The following is a 19,858-nucleotide window of genomic DNA, read 5'->3' as shown; positions in this document are numbered from 1 at the left end:
CCCCCAAAGCCTATATATTGGTAGGTACATACACCTACTCATTTCATGGAGATTCACCAAACCTAAGTCACTGTGAGGATTAGACTCATGAAAACATGTCCAGATTAGGATGGTCTATTAGAGCTGTCATTTAATTACATAATAACTACATAAACAAATAAGTAAACCAGCCATTTAATTCAGTCACTATTTACTGAGGACTCCTTATGAGCTGGGCTGTGATCTTAGCACTTAGGTACTTAGTACTTAGGTAGGCATACCAGAAACCCAAACAGCTGCTCTTTCCTGAGAGTTTACAGTATAGTGGGGTTAGCGATGTGCCTGACGAGAGTCACACATAATGCTGTTTGGGTGTGTGGAATGGAGGCCGTGACTATGTCCAGTTGGTATGAGTAGGCTGTGCTCTGACTCGGTCTGGCCTGCTTCCTCTTCCCTCAGAGTCTGTGCAGGCGACCAGCCAGTCTAAACACTACACACCTTACCTTCAGGTCCCAATAAGGACTTGTTGACCAGATGGCCAAAATGAAGGGGGTCTTTGTTTCTGAACTCTCTTTACCTGGCTCACCGTGCAGTGACTCCTGGCAACCTGGCTGTTTGCAAAAACCAGACACACCCTTGCAAGATGAAGCATTGCCATTAGAGAACCAACTTGACTCGACTCTTGTCGAAGGGAGTGGAGCAGCAGAAGCAAGACTGAGTACAGGCCACTTGGTAAGGTATCTGGTCTTGGGAGGAGACAGGGCTCTTGGAAGAATGAGATAGGAGTGTAGATCTATAAATATGCCTTTGGGGATTTACAAATAATCTCTGGTGAGCTGAGGCAAGGGAGGTGTTTAAAGAAAAAGGTTTTAATGACAGAGAAGACAGGAAAACTCAATCCTCTGGGGTCTTGTCAAATAGCAAAGACATACTGATTGGTCACTAGGGGCCAGCAGCAGGGTGTGGGGAGCAGTGCTGGGCAGACAGGCAGCCTTCTGGGAGAGAGCACGTAAAACAAAGAACTGGAACATTCCAGGTGCTGGTCAAGAGAGGAAGTGCGGGCCAATGGGTGAGTCTGGGAGGGGGAGCTATCCTTCTTGGTAGATGCAGCAAAGGGGAAGGAACTTGAGTACAGCCCCTGTGTTGAGATGCAGGAAGGAGCAACAAGGTCAGAACAACCAAGCCTGCTGTCTTCCAGCCAGGTGGGCATTCCCAGAGGGCCTTACCCTCTAACCTTAGTCCACACTCCACAGTTGACTTCCCTTAGGAAAGGGACCTGCCCTTGGAAGGACAACCACACTCCTAGCCCCATTTAAGAGTCTCTGCCAGCCATGCTCCTAGCCTAGCTTGGTGGAATTCAAAGACGGTCCCTCTTAGAAGTGGTGTTGAGCAATACAAACTCAGAGGTAAAGGGCTGGAACTGGAGAGACAGGCTGCCTCCCACCCTCCCCAACCCTTTAGAGATACAGAAATGCAGGTGCAGAGGGACAGCGACAGCTCGGTGCAGGGCTGCTCAGTGCTGCTCTGAGGGTCTCTTACCTGCTTGTGCTTCAGAGAGGGGCCCTGGCAGGCTTGTTGTGTGCCTCTGGGTACTTCCTCAAAAGGACTCAGGCAAAGTGACCAGCAAGTTGGCTCTTAAATAACTTCCTAACGGCACCCACCCTCCTCCCCATCCCAGAGGATTTCTCCTCCCCTTTCTTGACAGCTGGTGGAGGGGGCAGAACTGTTTCTAGGACTTTCCATGTACTTCTGTCATGCAGCTTTGGTCTGCCTGCATGTGCCCTTTCCTGCCTCCATGCTGGCATCTCCTCATCGTCCCACCCCCAGGGCCAGTCCTTCCCCTCCTCCGGCTGTTATTAGTAACTACCGAATGGCACCACTGTGCTCGCCAGTCTCTCCCATGACCTCCTGCTGGGTCAGAAGGGCTAATGGGTCCTTTTTCTGTGGAGGAATGCTTTGCCACGCATATGGGTGGTGAGCTGGCAGAAGGGAGGGTCTGCCTGCCCACAGATGGGTCACACAGACAGTTGTGACCATGCATAAAGCAAGAGCAATGAGTCCTTCTTGTGCAAAGAAAACTACCTCCTTGAATTTCCCAGAGAGCCCCAGCCCAACCACAGGACTTCCTGCAGGACAGCCACACTGGTGTCTAATCCCAGTACAAATAAGTAGATACCCTTGAGAGAGCCACACAGTTAGAAACCTTTGTGTTTTCCCTGGAAGCCATTCTGTCCTCAAGACTTAGAGAGAAAGGAAAGAAAGTATCCTTCCCCAGGCTTTGCCTATTTTTGTTTTGAGAGTGTCACATGTTTAAGTACTAGTGATTTCCACCACAGATCCTTCTAAGTGCCCTCATTGTCTTCAGATGTCTGATGCTGAAACAGGATCTCCAAATTTCAAAGGGGGACGGGAGTTAAGAATTGGCATGATCTGTTGGGGAGGCATCCAGGCAGTGGGACCAGGTCCTGTACTCAGTGCATGAGTTGACTGTTTGAAACCTGGGGCTTATGCAGGGACGCTTGGCTCAGTCTGGGAGGAGGGGACTGGACCTGCCTGGACTGAGTCTACCAGGCTGAACTCAATTCTAAGGGGAGTCCTTGCCCTGGAGGTGATGGGAATGGGGGGTAGGCTGGGGGGCAGGGGGGGGCAGGAGGGGGAGAACAAGGGAATCTGTGGCTGATATGTAAAATTAAATTAAATTATAAAATAAAAAATAAAAGAATAGCATCTCTCTGCCACAAATCTGTGGACATGTCTGCAATTTTACCAAGTTTTTCCTTCTTCTTATCCTTGAAATGGAAAAGTCCCCGTGCCTCCTTGTCCAAACCAAACGCCTGTTCTTTGCCATGCTTCATATCACTTTCTCAAGGGCTTTGCTGTGCCTCTTATCCGAGCTTCCTCCTGTGGCTTCAAGCTCCAGCCCGTCGCAGCTGCTTCCTGTCAGCATTGACACAATTTCAAGTTGAGTCCTTTCAATATTTTAAAAGGCCTTTTCTCATCTTGTGTCCTTCTGGTCATTTCTTATTCTCCCTCCTTCCTTCTGTTGCCAAGCCGCTGACTTCTGGGTTCTACCTCCATTGTTTTAATCAAACTACCAAAGCAAAGGTATCTGTCTTAGTACATTTTGTCTCCATAACAAAATACCTGAAATGGGACACTCATTAAGAAAAATGTTTTATTTAGCTCATGTTTCTATAGGTTGGGAATCATAAGAACATGGCATTGCCATCTTCTCAGCTTCTAGCAGATCTCTTGTGTTGTCTCATCTTTTTGTGGGGATAGGATGTTTGCTGAGCACACTGCAAGGCACTGTGGGCTGATCAGAAGGACACCATCTACCACACACTGTGTCTTCCCAAGGCAGAAAGCAGGAAGGAAAGTTGGCATGACTGGAAAAGAGAAAACTTGTGGGCAGCCTTGCTTTATAATGAACTGTCCTCAGAGTAACTAACCTAGTCTCATGAGAGCTACATTGATCTCTCTTAAAGGTCTAGTTGATTCTTAATGGTATCACACAGAGGCCCCAATTTCAACCTGAGTTTCAGAGAAGCCACATTGAAAGGAGAGCACTTCCAATTGTCTGTTTTCAAGCCAAAGAAGAAGACTGAGTTCTTCGTCTTTTGAGGCACTGAGCTCTCTTACCCACTCTGTCCTTGAAAGGCTTTCCTGTGGTCTCTGGGACACTGCACACTGTGCTATTCCCTCCAACGCGGTGTGCTACCCTTTGGTCATCTCAGCAACTCTGATGGTTTTAAATCTCCACGTATTTCCTGGCACCTCTCAAACTCGGTGACTAGCCATGGTCTTTTCCAGAGTTGCAGACTTCCCTAGCTAGCTGCGTGCTGGTTACCTTCTCTTGCCTGCTTGGTTACCAAGTTCTAGAGAAATTACCAGTGATTGCTCATATTCATCATTTCTATGATAGGATACAATTTTCTATGAAGACTTGGCATATTGTAGAGTTCCCTATCTCAGTGAATATCCTTGAGTATGGCGGCCAAGCTAGGCACATGGGCACACTTCAGACAACCCCCACCGCAACCTTCAAATCCAGCCCTCCATCAGGTATCTCCTAGTCTACCTTTTAATTAGCCCTGAACCTACCCCTTCACTGCTTTCAATTCTTTTCCCACAATGCAGTCATAGTAAACAGTGAAGGGCTCAAATCTGGGTTTGGATTCTTTGCCCAAAGCTTTCCCATAGTAAATTAACTGTGCATTCAAAGTAAATTCTAATCTTCAACTGAAAAACACACCATATGATCTAGACCCTTCTCTACTTTCGTGCCCTACCTTTTGTTATGCTCTCACCTCCCACCCCCACTCCGTCACACCTTGCTCCTGTCACCGAACTTCCTATTCTGTGCCTCAAGCCTCTCACCCTTCTCCACTTGCTAGACGATCATTCCCCTGTTCATAGTCCTGATCATGGTGATAATGGCTCAGCTGTCCTTCAAGAGCTTGTCTAATGGCAATGCTCCTGACCCCTGTGGGGTCACATCCCTGACTGGATTGCCATTGGACAACAGGGACGCCAGCCAGAGAGAGGCTCCTGAAGATACCCATGCAAAGTCCATCATTCTCTGTTGCATGCTAGAAGAAGATCTGAGTGAAGATGCCACAGTAGTCTGGTAGACTTAGGTGGAATTTTGGGAAGAGTGGCCATGGATACACATTTTACATTAAACAGTGTCAACCCTCTGGCTGAGCTGTGCATTCAAGACATGCCCGTCATCTCCCAGCCATCACTATCATGCCACATTTGGCCCAAGACTCACAGCTCTGTGAATGTGCACACACATTAGTTTAATAGTACTCCACCACCAAGCCAGTAACATTATAAATGTGATGGATTTCCTGGGCTCAAGAGACAGTAGCCCAATGTCAAAGGCACCAAGCCTAGCATGTGGCTGAAACTCATCTATCTTAGAGCATAGGCTCATGGTCCTGTGACTTGGGAGTCAGAACAACAGTTTCTGGTCATAGAATGAACCTTGAGGTATGCCAGCAAATGTGATATGTACAGAACAGTCCATGTGAACAGACACCAAGGGCTTTGGGAATGGCATGGTGCCCTTTGTACCTGAAGCCTTTTGCTTGGTATGGGGAAGACATTTAGAGCATGTGGGTCAAACTAGGGAAAGGAAAACCACATTAGGTATTTTTAAAGAGAGGACTTGACACAGAGGACTTGTTTATACAGGTGATAAAAGAGACAGGAGGGCAAACAGTGGGGGTGAGTCAACCCCACAATTAAAAACTGGGTAGTTGGTGTCGGCATCCAGCAGGAGCTGAGGTGATGTGGTAGAACCTAGAACCCCATGGGACTGTCTGGTGGGAGCTTGAGATTCAGTCATTACTAGAAACAGGGTCTGAGGTCAGGACTAGTCCAGTCTGTCTTTTTGGTGGCTTTCTTCTCTCTGTCCAATATCCCTCCATTGCCTCCTATTTGCTGAACTTAGCAGAAAATTGTTTCACCTACAGAGGGCAAAGGGATCTAAGAAACAGCCTCAGGCCTGTGCCCCTGGGTTAGGGTCCCCAAGACCACCCTTGAGTGCTATGAGCTATCAGTGCCCCCAGATGATTAGTAATCCTATTGACTCATTTACAGTAAAAAGATCCATGGGTGAGGTGCATAGGAAAGCAGGCAGATAATCTCAAGGGTCTTGTCCCATGCAAGTCACATAGGATGTGCCAGACACCACAGCAATGAGCTGTGGCCACATATGTGTCATGGTGCATACCAGAGAAACAAATGGATTCTGTTCCAGGATTTTTACTGGGAAATGATCATGTAGGCACCTTCCACCAAGTTCTAGACAAGACCTCCTCATCCTGTGGGTCATGACCCCCTTTAGGGGGTCCAATAACTTTTTGCTCTGCCCATGACTTTGGGCTATAGGGACCAAAGAAGATGGTGTTTCCTTTTAAGAGGTCATGTACAATGGTAAGAAGCATTGTTTTGGGCCCACTTTCCTGGCATTACTGGGTCCAGATGTGATGACTTGAAGAGACCAGCAACCCTCTTCCTGCATGAGCCTGATTACATTCTCATTCTTCTACAGCAAAGGGCCGTGATCCCAATGACCTGTTGACTGAAACACAAAGAAAGGACATTTGTATCACCTTGCCTATTCCAAGGGCAGACAGGAATGCCTGAAGACATCACTTAAAGATTCTGGCTCCATCAGAAATACAGAGCAACCTGTGGGAGCTGCGAGCAAATGGAAGTTGTTTGAGATGAGAAAAAACCTTAACTCCTTAATTCTGAGTTTTCACAGCTGTGGTATTGACACTTTTCTTGCTAAGAACCCACCGTCTTTCTCCAGGATGGTAATACCCAGGAGGTGGCCTGTGTTTGCTCAGGTAATGAATGTTCCAGCAAACACTATTTGATTTACATGCAAAATTTCACATCTCAAACAGAGAACTCAGTCATGTCTGTATGCTGCTATTTTTATTTTTCCAGTTGAATAAGACCTTCATTGGTTAGGGCTGGATTTTCAGAGGGAAGTGAGGGGGTGTTGGAAATAACAACTGGCCTTGTACAAAGATGTCCTGGACTCTGACATGAAGGATCAAAATCAACCTCTTTGGAGGGCTTCTCTCCTCCACTGCCCTTGCTGCTGGAAGAGTCAGAGAGGAAACTTTCCACTCCAGAAGGAGGTGTCATAGTAGAGAGGATCAGAGGGAGGCAGGGTGAAAAGTTTACAGCTGTGTTCCAGCCACAGTGGCGATCAGCTGGCAAAGGTAAGTGATCCTGATCATGCACTGTCACTTCTGAAGAAGCTCTTACTGAGGTTCAAAGGCTCACAATGACAATGAAAGGTCCAAGAAGGCTGTTGCCCATTTCTTCTCTCCTGTATTACTGTCCCATCTTTTCCTTTCAGGAGATAGCTAAATCCATGTTGGGAACAGTTCTAGATGCCAGGTGTCTACTCACTGTGTTGACTACCCCAGACATGGTCTTCATTTGTCAGTAGTCTGATTGCTTTCCCTCCCAGGAACTTTGGGTGTCCGGGCTGCCTATCCTTGTGGCAGGCCACCCTGAAGGCCAATGGGAGAAGAAAGAACTCATGGCTCACATAATCACTGTGAATACAACCACTGCGTTTTAAATTCTGGGAAAATACGCATAACAGAATTTACTATTTTAAGTCAGGCATGATGACCCATGGCTATGATCCCAGCATTCAGGTGGCAGAAGCCTCTGAGGGCAGCCTGGGCTACACCACTTTGACTGTTTGTTGTTGTTGTTTTGTTTCTCAGTTCCATTCGACTCCATTCCTTCTCCTGGTTATGCCCAGACTGTCGATCTGTTGACCACTGCAGTGAAGTCAAACCCCCATCTACCTTTCTTTGCAAGAGGGAAACAGTACATTGTAATAAAAGGCTGCTTAAAAATAGCTGTCAAAATGATGAGACATAGCCAGGCATGACAGTACATGACTGTATTCGAAGCACCGTTATAGGCTGAGACAGAAGGCTTATGAGTTCGAGGGCAGCCCAAGACCTAAGAAACCTCATCTCAAATAAGCAAGCAAACAAAAGGAAATATAACATTATGCATGAAGAAAAGTGATCAACAAAAGGGAAACCTAACGGTAATTCCACAAATGTGTTATCGATGTGTTAATTAACAATGGTGGCTACTGAAAACCACAGCCGACACTGGACAGTAAAGATGGTGTACACATAACACTCCCTTCACCCAAACTGCCAATGAGTGTGCTGACCAATCTGTGTGTCTACACGTGTGTATCCCAGGGAACTGGCGCTTTGCACTCTGTATGACTTCGAACACATCATCTAATTTCACATGTAAAGTAGTCATCACAGCACATCTGCCACACAGGTTATGAAGATCAGAGACAGTACCCACAAAGCACTGTTACCACCTGGGTACGAGGCCAGTGCTAAACAATCCTTGCCCAGGGTGGTGGGGGTGAAGGTTGAGGGTGGTGATTGTGCACACAGAACAACCTCCACTCACCGTTGATAAATAGTCTCACTTTTCTAGTAATATTGCCCTTACTTTTCCATCATTCGGTAAACAGCTATTTAACTTGCTAATCACTCCATCAATGCCATCTATTGTAGTTCTCAGTCCAGGAGCCGTTTTGAGAGTTTCTTCTGCAGCTCACACTTATCAGTGGGGGTTGATGGATGATGGTTGATGATGTGGTTTTATATATTGACAATACCTGTGGGTCTGTTTCTAACTGGAGCAAATGAAAAGCCCCCTCTCTTGAATCTTACAAGGAAGCTGTCTGGGGAGAGGAGCAGAGAAGGATTTTGGATGAACTGTGCCCAATATATGAGCAATGACAGGCCAGCTTCCAGACAGTTAGTTTGTAAGCCCACACCCAGGTAGGGCCCTCTGTGCAGACTTGCCTGGGCATCTTAACAAACTCTCCAATGATGCCTATGGAAGCAGGTTGATGGGTCTTCCAGTTTATAACAGCCCCTTCTCTGGGCCCAGCTGGTTCCTGATGTGTTGGCACTTCTTGCTGGGGAGGGGACACCAGGACCAGGCCTGCAGCACTCTTGTGGAGGGAACAAGAGCAGAGACCAGCAGTGAAACCTAAAAGCTGGAAGGAAGGGCAGCTTGTAGTGGCGCCTGGCAGGAAGCAGGAGGACGTGATGTTCTGCAGGGGCTCCCTGACAGCAGAACTTCTGGATACAATCTATGAATTTTGAAAGCCATTGCACAATCACACGCAGGCATTAAGACACCGCCAGAGAACTGGGCGAGTTCTCTATTCTTTGATGTTCACTCTGCAATTTCTGAGTGAAGTTTCAGATAACTGATGGAGCCCTTCCTGTGAGGGTGTTTCTGAACGGTGCACCTCTCCCCCCATGAAGCTAACTGTAAGTGGTTAAAATAGCACCTGACACATTTGTTATGCCATATGGACATATACCATGATCCACTGGAATACTTTCCACATTTCTAGCTTACATATAAATCATTCTTAAATATTTTTTAATAAATTCAGAAAATGTAACTGGCCTAAAAGAGAGTCTTGTACTTAATTTATTTTGGAGGAGGGGGAGGGGAGAAAAAGACAGCTCAGATGTCCAAGAATATAAGAAATCATGTTAGGGTTCTTGAGTCTGCACCTACGTCTGTAGTCTTAGTATACTATTGGTGTGGGGTTAGTTCCTGAAAGGAGGTCTATGACAGTCACGAGCAACACAGTTCATTGCCCTTGGTTTCCCATGGTCTGCCTTGACCATTGAGCACATTAAAACCTTTTAATTGGGGGAACAGAATGAGGAATGTATAACCTTAGCCCTTGGTTTCCCATGGTCTGCCTTGACCATTGAGCACATTAAAACCTTTTAATTGGGGGAACAGAATGAGGAATGTATAACCTTAGCTCTGAGACATCCTGTACCTTCAGGCTTCACGGAACTGAACTGGTCTGCGCCCCGGTGCTTTTCTACCGTATTTTCACCCCATAAGCCTCTCCCAGGGCTCTGTTCTCCCCTGTTGTGTGGATACTTGACTTTATGAAACATTTCCTTTGGCCTAAAATGTTTTCCCTCAAATCTGAAGAGCTCTTTAATGGTTACATTTATGTGTTCACTCTATGTTAGCAGATTCCCAAAGATGGGTCAGTTATCCACATCTCTTGGCATCTACACGTTTTTGTGGTCCTTCCCACGGTGGCCCTACACCTTAACTGATGGGTGCAATGGATGTGATTGTGTCAGATCAGGACCTGAGCTCCACAAGGTTTTACCAGTTTCTGTTTCATGATCTTAGGATCTGAAAACTCTATGAGGACATTAATTGACTGCTACAGACTGATTGACTTAAGGACAAAGCAGAGAGGATGCTTGGTGAGAAAGAGGAACCCCACTAAAGGTATATGGAGATCAGATAAACTGCCTGGCTGAGCTAAACCACACACAAAAGTTCATAAAACTGTGAGCAATGAAATAAAATGACTGCTTAATCCATGGAAGCCTTGAGGTATTTTGTTACACAGCAATGATAAGTGAAACACATTAATTCAATAAATATTTATCCAACATCTTTTATTGGAGGGTGGTGTGATGAATAAGGGATGCTGTCTGCCTTGAAGGCATACAGTTCAGAAGGGGAAACTGTATTAAAAGCCAGTCTTTTAGAATTTAATCAAGAAGTCTTTCCCCATAATTCCATAGATTTCAAAAATATTTCATCTTTCACTCCCATGACAAATACCTTTTTATGGACTTAATCTGGCATATGATGTGTGTGTAGGAATACATGTTGATTAATTGGTGAATTAAAGCCAGTGAAATCTCTCACATCAGTGAAAGCAGAATGTGTTGCTGACCCAACATGGAAAAGTAAAGGCTTATGTTGAAGACGTATGGAGGACTGGTTTTTGTTTTATTTCCTGCCTTAAACAGTCTGTCACTCATTTTACACTTGGGTTTCCAGGGCTGAAAGCCTCATAAAAGGAAGTACCAAATAAATGCAAGTGCACGTAAGAGTTTATGCTCTCTCAAATGTCTTATTCATACATAGTAATTCTAAAATAAGTAGATGTGCCCACTCCACCAACCAACCTCATAGTAACCAGTCTCCCATTGATACCCTGGTTGTCATTGCCCTTTGCCCTCGTTTCTTTGGGCTGTTTATGTCATATTTTCTTCTATCAACCATGTTTTCCAGACATGGGAGCCCACTATACATCCCTAATCTCCTTAATCTGAAGACATTTACAGAGACAGTCTTGTAAAATGTCTTTTGGAGATTGATCTTGGATACTTTGGCCTAAGTGCCTAAGGGTGTGGTAAATCTAACCAACACCCTGAGCCACGCCCACCAGCCTCTCCGGTCCTCCCTACCTACATTGTATTCAGCAGCGTAAGTATAGAAACAGGCAAGATTACAGATTGGGAGAGACAGTGTTGTAGGGAAAGAAAAATAAGGCACACCAGAGATGAATGAAATCAAGGAAATAAAATCAGCTGGAGAATCGATGTGGCATGATTTCTCTGGGAGCCAGTCAACACAGTTGAATAAAGCTTCCCACAGTTCTGAATTTAAAACTGTCTGCCATCTATCTATCTATCTATCTATCTATCTATCTATCTATCTATCTATCTATATCATCATCATCATCCTCTCTCTAATCTATCCATCTGCCTACCTATCTACCTGTCTTACACCAAGTATTTTAATTTACATACAGATAGCCCTTTTATCATGCAGGAATTCTGTAAGATATGTTATATGTACATAAAATATGTGTTTATAAGTGGACACACTATACCTGTACATATATTTATGTATATATTACAGTGATCCTTTGGTATCCACAAAGGGTTGATTCTGGTATATTCCTCTCAAAGCCAAGATCCGCAGATGCTCGAGCCCCAAGGTGTAGCCCTGAGTAGAATTCCCATGCTCCAGTGCATGACCCAAAACTCATGCCCATCTGAGCAGCACTAAATAGACTTAGTTGGTAATAAAAAAAAAAGTCATGAAGTTGGGAGGGGTATGTTAGGGAACATAAGCCTATTTCACTGCATACATGAATAAAATTCGCATAAACAAGGAAAAGAAAAAAGTAAAATTGTATAATGGGTAAGATGATGAGAAGTCCTGTGGAGAAAAATACATCAGGCACAAAAATGGGGAAAAGGTGCTTCAGTATTTGCACAGAACCTCTGCACATCCTATGCTCTTTAAATCATCACCAGATGAGTTCTAAGACTTACTGTCATGCAGATGCCATGGAAATAGTTGTTACTCTGCATTTTCAGGGGATGGCAAGAAAAAAAGGACTGCAGCACAGATGCAATTTTTAAGAATATTTTTGATTAGAGGAGAGTTATAGATGGATGCAGACCCCACAGATGTAAAGCCCACAGATACTGAAGATGAACTGAATACATAATGCATAGCATAGATTTGAACAGATTGAAGAAAATCAGGATTGTTTTACTTCACTTTAACCCATGCTTTTCTAATACTGTCACTAATCAAAAAGCAACTGCTTTTAATTTGATTCTGGAAAGCTCAGTCGTGAAGCACTGTGAACTATCAGTAGCCCCAGCTGCCCAATACCTTGTACCCTACAAAGCCTTTCATGACTGCTGTCTAACTCTCACAACAACCATTCATCATATCTCTGGTGCGAAGAGATGGAGAAGCTTCGGATCTTAAATGCTTCTCAAAGGTCTGCGTGGTAAGGGCTTGCTGGGGAGCTGGAGGAATCTTCAGGGATGGGACCCAGTGGGAAGAATTTAGGTCACTTGGGGCTGTGTCTTTGGAGGGGTACAGGGATTCCATCTCCTTCTCTCTCTTTTTTTTTTTTTTTGCTTCCTGGCTGTCATGAGGTGAGTGGTTCCCTGATATGTGGAACTACATCACTACAGACTTCACCACGAATTAACTATTCATAGACTTTAGTCTCCCAAAACCACCAGCCAAAGCTAAGCTTTCATCTCTTCAAGTTGCTCATGTCAGGTGTTTGGTCACAGTGAAGGAAAGATGACTAACACGTGATGTTAGGCAAGGCATGGGGACTTGCTGATTGTCCTTCCTAGATTACAGTTAGCCCTCAAGCTTAACAATAAAGAAGACCACCATTTATCATGCACCCAAGATTTCCCATCCTTTAATTCTTCCACCCACAAGGCTTTGCCTTATAGAATTTTGCTCTGGATCACCTCTGCCACCCATAAGAACCACATGCTTTTTCCCAATACAACAGCCAGCTGTCAACTTCACTCAGACCCTCACTTTCCAACACTTTTCTAATCTAAAAATGCTTTTCGGCACAAGCAGAAGCCAAGGCAGAAGACCTTCCCAGGCTACAAATGATAGCAGAGAATGTTCTTTGTTGCTGGGTCTTGGCTGTCACAGTGCATCCCACATGTTTGCCAGCTGTAGTTCAGATGGTTTCTATTTCACTCGGCATTAATTTTTTATGACGTTTCTCCAGAGCCAGGGGACCTCTCACCAGCTTTTAGTTCTTTACTCTGCAGTGCTGTGTCTAATTGCCAAGACAGTTCTATGACATGACTCATATTTTAAGGTGGTGTTAATATGTTTACCAGGCTTCCCAGCAGCAGCAGGCTCAGGCTCACATCTTGGTGCAGTGTTTTAAATGTGTTTTTCCTTGGGAGGGAAGCTCAGGCATCATTGTAATAAACACACCTCTCTCCTTTGGATTTACGATCAGTGTCTTCATAGCAGCGTCATTGCATCCAGATCCCTGACTGGAGCGGAACCTGGGCACTATTTTGTAGTCTCAGTTTGAGTCTTAAGAAAAGTTTGGAATGTGGGAAGCAGAGGCAGGGCTTATTGAAAATGAAGCCTGCTCTTTGGTCCTTTGGTTATATACAATATGAGCCCGTAGCACCACAGGGGTGTTGTCCTTATTCCAGCTATAGCCTGGACTTGGTTTCAGAACATCTCTGAGTACTTTATCAGAACCACTAAGTCACTATACTGGTCTGTTCTAGAAACCTCTTTGCAGCCCTTTACCAGCAGGCTCTACGGATTCTTCAAAAAGTATCATGATGTAAAATGATAGACTTGCAGAGTTGTTGATTGACAGGAGTCTCCATTCCTATCAGACTAATTTAACTAGTTTCGCGTGTCACTGTTTTTGTCAACTTTATGTGTTTTCTGAAAAAGAGAGAGGGGCAGGGAGGAAGAGGCAGGGGAAGAAGCCGGGTCATCTGGACTTCCTTAAAGAAAATAGAGGTAAACAGGAAGTGTGTATTTTCTTTCTATAGTGGTTGTTAGGCACATATCCTCTATAAACCACACGGAAGATTCCCCCCAATATAATTTTCTATTCTTAAGTCCTTTAATCAGTTTGCTTATGTTGCCCTGCACATATGCAATGTGCAGGATTTGCAATGTTTAAAGAGGAAGGAAGGCAAGTTTAGCTTAGGTTCCTGTTTCCATCTGTCACGTGGCTACCATACATCGTGTTTCTGTTAGATATATTGTTTTGGCTCAAAAGTACCTGAGACTTCTTCACTCACTTGTGCCTTGCTTTTGATGCAGCCCCTGGTTAGGAAACAGCTCTCTCCATGGTCATTATCTTCCTTTATCTTGCAAAACTTCCCATCTGGTAGACAGTTTGGCACTACTGTGAAGTCTATGGATTTGCTAGTATTTAGCGCAGTCTTCACAGACCATCACAATATCCCCTCCTTGAAGTCTGTGCATGAAGACTGAATGTGTGGGAGGAACTGTTTCTCGGTGCCTTTTACCGTGTGTTCTCAGGCCAAAGAAATATTCCTTCTGTTGTGTTTATTTAGTCCTTGAAGACAAAAGGCGATGCTTCTATTTGAAGCCTTGGCTCATTCAAAGGGAAGCAATCAATTCTATTCTGCAAGTATCTGAGCACATCTAGGACCCCAGAACAATACCAAGGGCTGTAAGGCAGAGCCTCCCAAACTGCAGCATGCATGCAGATCGCTGGGGACTTTCTGATTGGAAAGGACTCAGTTCGTTTGCATTTATAAAATGCAATTTATTTGTTACCCAAGGGGGTTCTGGAGCTACATTAGTGCATCCACTTTGAGTAGCACTGTTGTAAGATAGTCCTTGACAAATTTTCAGTTTCATGGGAAGATATGAAACACATTCAAATTAGTCAAGAAGGTAATATAGCAAGACCAAGTATGTCAAGTTCCTAAATGCACTCTAGAGATGTCAAATGCCAGTATTTGATGGAGATGGTGGGATCACTGTGGAGTGAGTATATCAGGTCACTTGCCACTGTCTTGGATAACATGAGGTCATATACTTGGGAGAAAGCCAGGGTGATGTGGACAAGGAGAGAACAATGAAGGCTTTCTGGAAGAGGTGACAATAGAGACCTTGCATGTAGTGCTGCTGGAATGAGTTTTGAAAGGAATGTAGTTTCTACAACAATAAATGGAGACCAAAACGGAGTGAGCTGCCTATTTGTTCCAAGCTGGCTGTGTAATAGAAAGAGAGTCAGCCATCCTTATGTTCTGGTACAGACTCAAAAATGGGCTGGGGACTAGGAAAGCCTTAGAAGGGATAAAACCAGTCATGGTTGCAGGTGTGCCCTGATGCATCTGAGGCTGTTACCTTGGGAAACCACATAGCTTACTTAGTGTAAGCAGGGCCCCCTCGGCCATTTTTATGTATACACATGTGACTGTCTCTGGATGGCTCTAGGTTTAAAGTGGGGACACAAAATAAGAAAGCTGGTAGTAACTAAGTGATCTCCAAATTGGACAAACTGCATAGGAGGTTTCTGTTTGTTAAGAGAGATAGCAGCCCCACTGCTCACAAGTCTGACCTATAGCCAATGTGCTGGCTTCTTGGCTGGTCACATGGATCACAGCTTCTTAAGCATATTATCCTGTGGGTTAAGACTTTGCATGGGATTATGAAAACTTTAAAAGTAAAGGGTTTCTGAGTTTACAATGATCAACAATTCTTTTGAAATCAAACATGAAAGAAATCTGAGGAGTTTCTGGTAGGGCTCATCTATGTTGTGTCACACAATTTCACCACAATCTTGGTTATGAACACAGGACATGTTCACTTTGCAGTGCATATAACATCATCATACCTTTTAATGCCAACAAAGACCTTCTGATTTATCTTGAGTCAGGATCCAGACCATGTTATTATGACTTGAAGTGTCTTCATTGTCCATACAATATTTTCTGTCCTTAGAAGACATAGTGATTTAATTATGTAAAACAAAGACTTTAGTTTCCCATCATTATTCCTCAGCATATAAATATCAAGTTGGTATATCATTGCACGGTGTTGTATTAGAGTCTTTGGTTTTAAAAATTGATGTCTGAGTTGCAGACTTGAGTTACACACACACACACACACACACACACACACACACACACACACACTATTAGATATCAAAATTTGACTTGGGATTTGGACAGAATTCCCAACAATTTCAGGAATGGCCCTAAACATCCATCTGCCATTTTTTTAAAATACATATTTGTGAGTCAGTCTTCTCAGCATTGATAACTATAAACAAAACATCAATAGACTCTGGAAACACTGATGAGGCGCTGTCAAGAGTGAATCCTTCTACAGAACCTAAACTGGCCATCTCCTGTGACCAGACAAGACTTCTAGTGGAAGGAGTGGGAAGTCAACCCAGCCACATGACCTTCGACCTATAATTTTTCCTCCCTATGGAATGTCCTGGGGTCGGGGTGGCTTAGAGATTGAGGTTGTGGCCAATTAATGACCAGTCTAGCCTAAAACCCATGCCAGGGAGTAAGCCCACCCCTGACACTGCCTGGAGCACCAGATGACCCAGAGACCTAGGATAGCACCAAACATGACTGGCTGAAAAAATGTCAACGTAATGATGTCTAATGATATTCTGCTATACTCATAGATTGGTGCCTAGCCCAATTGTCATCAGAGAGGCTTCATCCGGCAACTGATGGAAACAGGTACAGAGATCCAGAGACAAACATTAGGCAGAGCTTGGAGAATCTTGATGAAGAGGAGCAGAAAGGATTGTAGGAGCCAGAGGAGTCAAGGACACCACAAGAAATTTTACAGAATCAACTAACATGGGCTCATAGGGGCTCATGGAGACTGAACTGGCAACCAGGCAGCCTGCATGGGACTAATCTAGGCACTCTGCATATATGTTACAGTTGTGTAGCATGGTCCTCTTATGGGTCTCCTAAAAGTGGGAGCAGAGGTGGTCTCTGACTCTTTTACTGCTTTGGGGACCCTACTTCTCATACTGGGTCACCTCACCCAACCTTAACATATAGGGGGAGGTGCATAATCTTACTGTAACTTAATATGCCATGTTTTGTTGATATTCCTGGGAGACCTGCCCTTTCCTAAACAGAAACGGAGGATGAGTGGATTTGGGGGGTAAGAACAGAGGGGGTGAGGTGGGGGGGAGAGTGTGGGAGGCCAGCTCCCACATTTCCAAGGGTTCTTATGAAGGGGAAAGAGGGATAAGAAAATATTAGATAGAAAGATAACAAAGAGGAGAAAGACAGAAACACAGGATAGCTTCGGGAGGACCTGGGTCAATACCCAACTGCCTTTTATGTTTATTCAAAAGGCTTTTTATAACAATGCCAAGGGGCATGGCAAGACTTCCCCTTGCTAGATCAAAGCACGACACACAGCCAAGTGTAGACCCTTCCAAATACCTGGTAACTATGCCTGTGGTCAAATCACCCCCTTATGCAACCCTGCTGGGTAAAGCAAGCTCCGATTCTCAGACCCTGAGTAAGTTCTCACTAGGAAACCTCTGTGGGTCTCCACGGGGGAGGAACTGGGAGGAGAAAAGGGAGGGAAAACTGCAGCTGGGATGCAAAATAAAGAAATACATTTATAATAAGTAAATAGGAAAAAAGAATGAATCCATGTTAAAGCAAACAAGCACCTCCATCTCATTTGTATGCCAATGTATTTTAATTACCAATAATCAGTAAAATTGTACATATGGCAAAGAATATTTTAAACAAATTTCTTTATGATTTATTATAAGTAATTGCTTGATTTATGCACCTATTTTATGTCCTAGATCCCTAGGGTCATTTAAAAGTTTCTTGGGGAAAAAAAGAGGTCATGAGTAGAAAGTTAAGCCGGTCCAGATATAGGTAACTGTTGGAAAAGTTACTGCACCCTGTGTTTATATATGTTCTGCCTATTGTCCCTTCATATACAGCAGCCCTTCAGTATCTGAAGGAAATTTGTTCTAAGATCCTCAATGGGTACCTGAAATGAACTAGTATTAAACCATGTTGTACTGCTTTTTCCTCTATACGTATACCTCAGCATATCAGTTAGGTACAATAGGAGATTAATAGTAATTAATAATAGCATGGTCATGATAATATTGTGTTAAAATTAAAGCAACATTGCTCTGGCACTTTGGGGTTGTTATTAAGCAAAATGAGGTTACTTAAGAAAAATGAGCTCTGGGGCAATTTGATAACCAAAGTGACTACTGAATGGGTTGTACATAAAGCAGAAACAATGGGCAAAAAGACACCTCGTGTCCCAGTCATGATAGAGCAGGGCAACATGCAACCTCTTTATGCCATGAACATATACTCAATTTAACAGTGATGGATTGTTCCTTTGGGGGATTTTCTATTAAATTCTATCTATCTATCTATCTATCTATCTATCTATCTATCTATCATCTATCTATCTATCTATCTATCTATCTATCTATCTATCTATCTATCATCTATCTATCCATCTATCTGTCTATCAATATATCTATATATCTAGTTAGCTAGCTATCTTTGGCTTTATATAGGGTCCTCATGCTTGTGTGGCAAGCACTTTTCCTCACCGAGCCAGCCCCACAGACTCAATTTAATATTTTTAGACTACCGTCAACTTCAAGTAATTGAAACTGTAGAGGTCAGAGCTGTGGGCTAGAGGTGATGAGGGGACTCCTGTGCTCATCATGGTTTTTGTGAGTTTCTGCTGATGTCACCTTTCCCTTCGAGTCTTCTTTTGTTTGCTCTCTGTGAATGTCTGCTTCATAGAGGAGTCTTGAATGCACCTTTTCCCTTTTCCCGAGTCCTTGGGATCCCATTTGTGTTTGGTGTTATTTTCTCCCGGTCAGGCTGATGCTGGGTCTAACTAGATTTGGGAGACGTTGGTTCAGCTGTCCCCTAAGGAAGTCCAGTCCTCAGGCCACAGTGAAGCCCACAGGGTGAACGCTGTGTCGTGACTGAAGGTTCCAGGGCTACACAGAAGGCATCAAGTGCTGAGAGTCACAGTTCCCTTCACCTTGTACGAGAAGACAGAGCTCCCTGCAGCAGTTCCTGACTCCAGGGAGACGTTCCTCAGTTCCCGTGGGAGGAACACAGCTGCAGACAGCAGTTCTTCTGCTGGGCAGGCAAAGGGAAGCTCCAGGGACGAGGCCCTTTGCTGCCAAAGCTTCATAGGTCTCACATAACTGTTGGAAGTCACCTCTTCTCCTGGCACTCCCGAGACACCGCCCCCAGGCCCCACACCGCTGCCCTCTCTTCTTATCTTCTGTCTGCTACTGCTCTGGGCACAGGACTGCTCAGGGCACAGGACTGCTCTGGGCACAGGACTGCTCAGGGCACAGGACTGCTCAGGACACAGAACTGCTCAGGGCACAGAACTGCTCAGGGCACAGGACTGCTCTGTGCACAGGACTGCTCAGGGCACAGGACTGCTCAGGACACAGAACTGCTCAGGGCACAGGACTGCTCAGGGCACAGGACTGTTCAGGGCACAGGACTGTTCAGGGCACAGGACTGCTCTGGGCACAGGACTGCTCAGGGCACAGGACTGCTCAGGGCACAGGACTGCTCAGGGTACAGAACTGCTCTGGGCACAGGACTGTTCTGGGCACAGGACTGCTCAGGCCACAGAACTGCTCAGGGCACAGGACTGCTCTGGGCACATGACTGCTCAGGACACAGGACTGCTCAGGGCACAGGACTGCTCTGGGCACAGGACTGCTCAGGGCACAGGACTGCTCAGGGCACAGGACTGCTCAGGGCACAGGACTGTTCAGGGCACAGGACTGCTCAGGGCACAGGACTGCTCAGGGCACAGGACTGCTCAGGACACAGAACTGCTCAGGACACAGAACTGCTCAGGGCACAGAACTGCTCAGGGCACAGGACTGCTCTGGGCACAGGACTGCTCTGGGCACAGGATTGCTCAGGACACAGGACTGCTCAGGGCACAGGACTGCTCAGGACACAGAACTGCTCAGGACACAGAACTGCTCAGGGCACAGAACTGCTCAGGGCACAGGACTGCTCTGGGCACAGGACTGCTCTGGGCACAGGATTGCTCAGGACACAGAACTGCTCAGGGCACAGAACTTCTCTGGGCACAGGACTGTTCTGGGCACAGG

The 19,858-nt window shown here is 45.0% G+C and overlaps 1 protein-coding gene and 1 long non-coding RNA gene across 3 annotated transcripts in view; one reads left to right on the top strand and one right to left on the bottom strand.

Moving 5' to 3' along the window:
• F13a1 (coagulation factor XIII A chain) overlaps positions 1 to 1,865 on the bottom strand; it is a 162,185-nt gene extending 160,320 nt beyond the window's left edge. The window contains exon 1 of the mRNA XM_037205794.1: positions 1,519 to 1,865. The gene's annotated coding sequence lies outside the window, so the exon portion shown is untranslated. The remainder of the gene's footprint in view (positions 1 to 1,518) is intronic.
• Positions 341 to 19,858, top strand: part of LOC119088021 — a 30,187-nt gene continuing 10,669 nt past the window's right edge. Inside the window, exons 1-2 of one of the 2 annotated variants that reach the window (XR_005091577.1) lie at positions 341 to 711; positions 6,044 to 6,728. This is a non-coding gene — a long non-coding RNA (uncharacterized LOC119088021). Of the gene's footprint in view, positions 1,049 to 6,043; positions 6,729 to 19,858 lie in introns of both variants that reach the window. The other variant, XR_005091578.1, reaches the window with a different exon arrangement.

Source organism: Peromyscus leucopus, chromosome 5 (assembly GCF_004664715.2).
Source record: "Peromyscus leucopus breed LL Stock chromosome 5, UCI_PerLeu_2.1, whole genome shotgun sequence".
Taxonomy (NCBI): domain Eukaryota; kingdom Metazoa; phylum Chordata; class Mammalia; order Rodentia; family Cricetidae; genus Peromyscus; species Peromyscus leucopus.
Note: the sequence above shows the minus strand (reverse complement) of the source record. Positions and strands in the feature narration are given on the sequence as shown.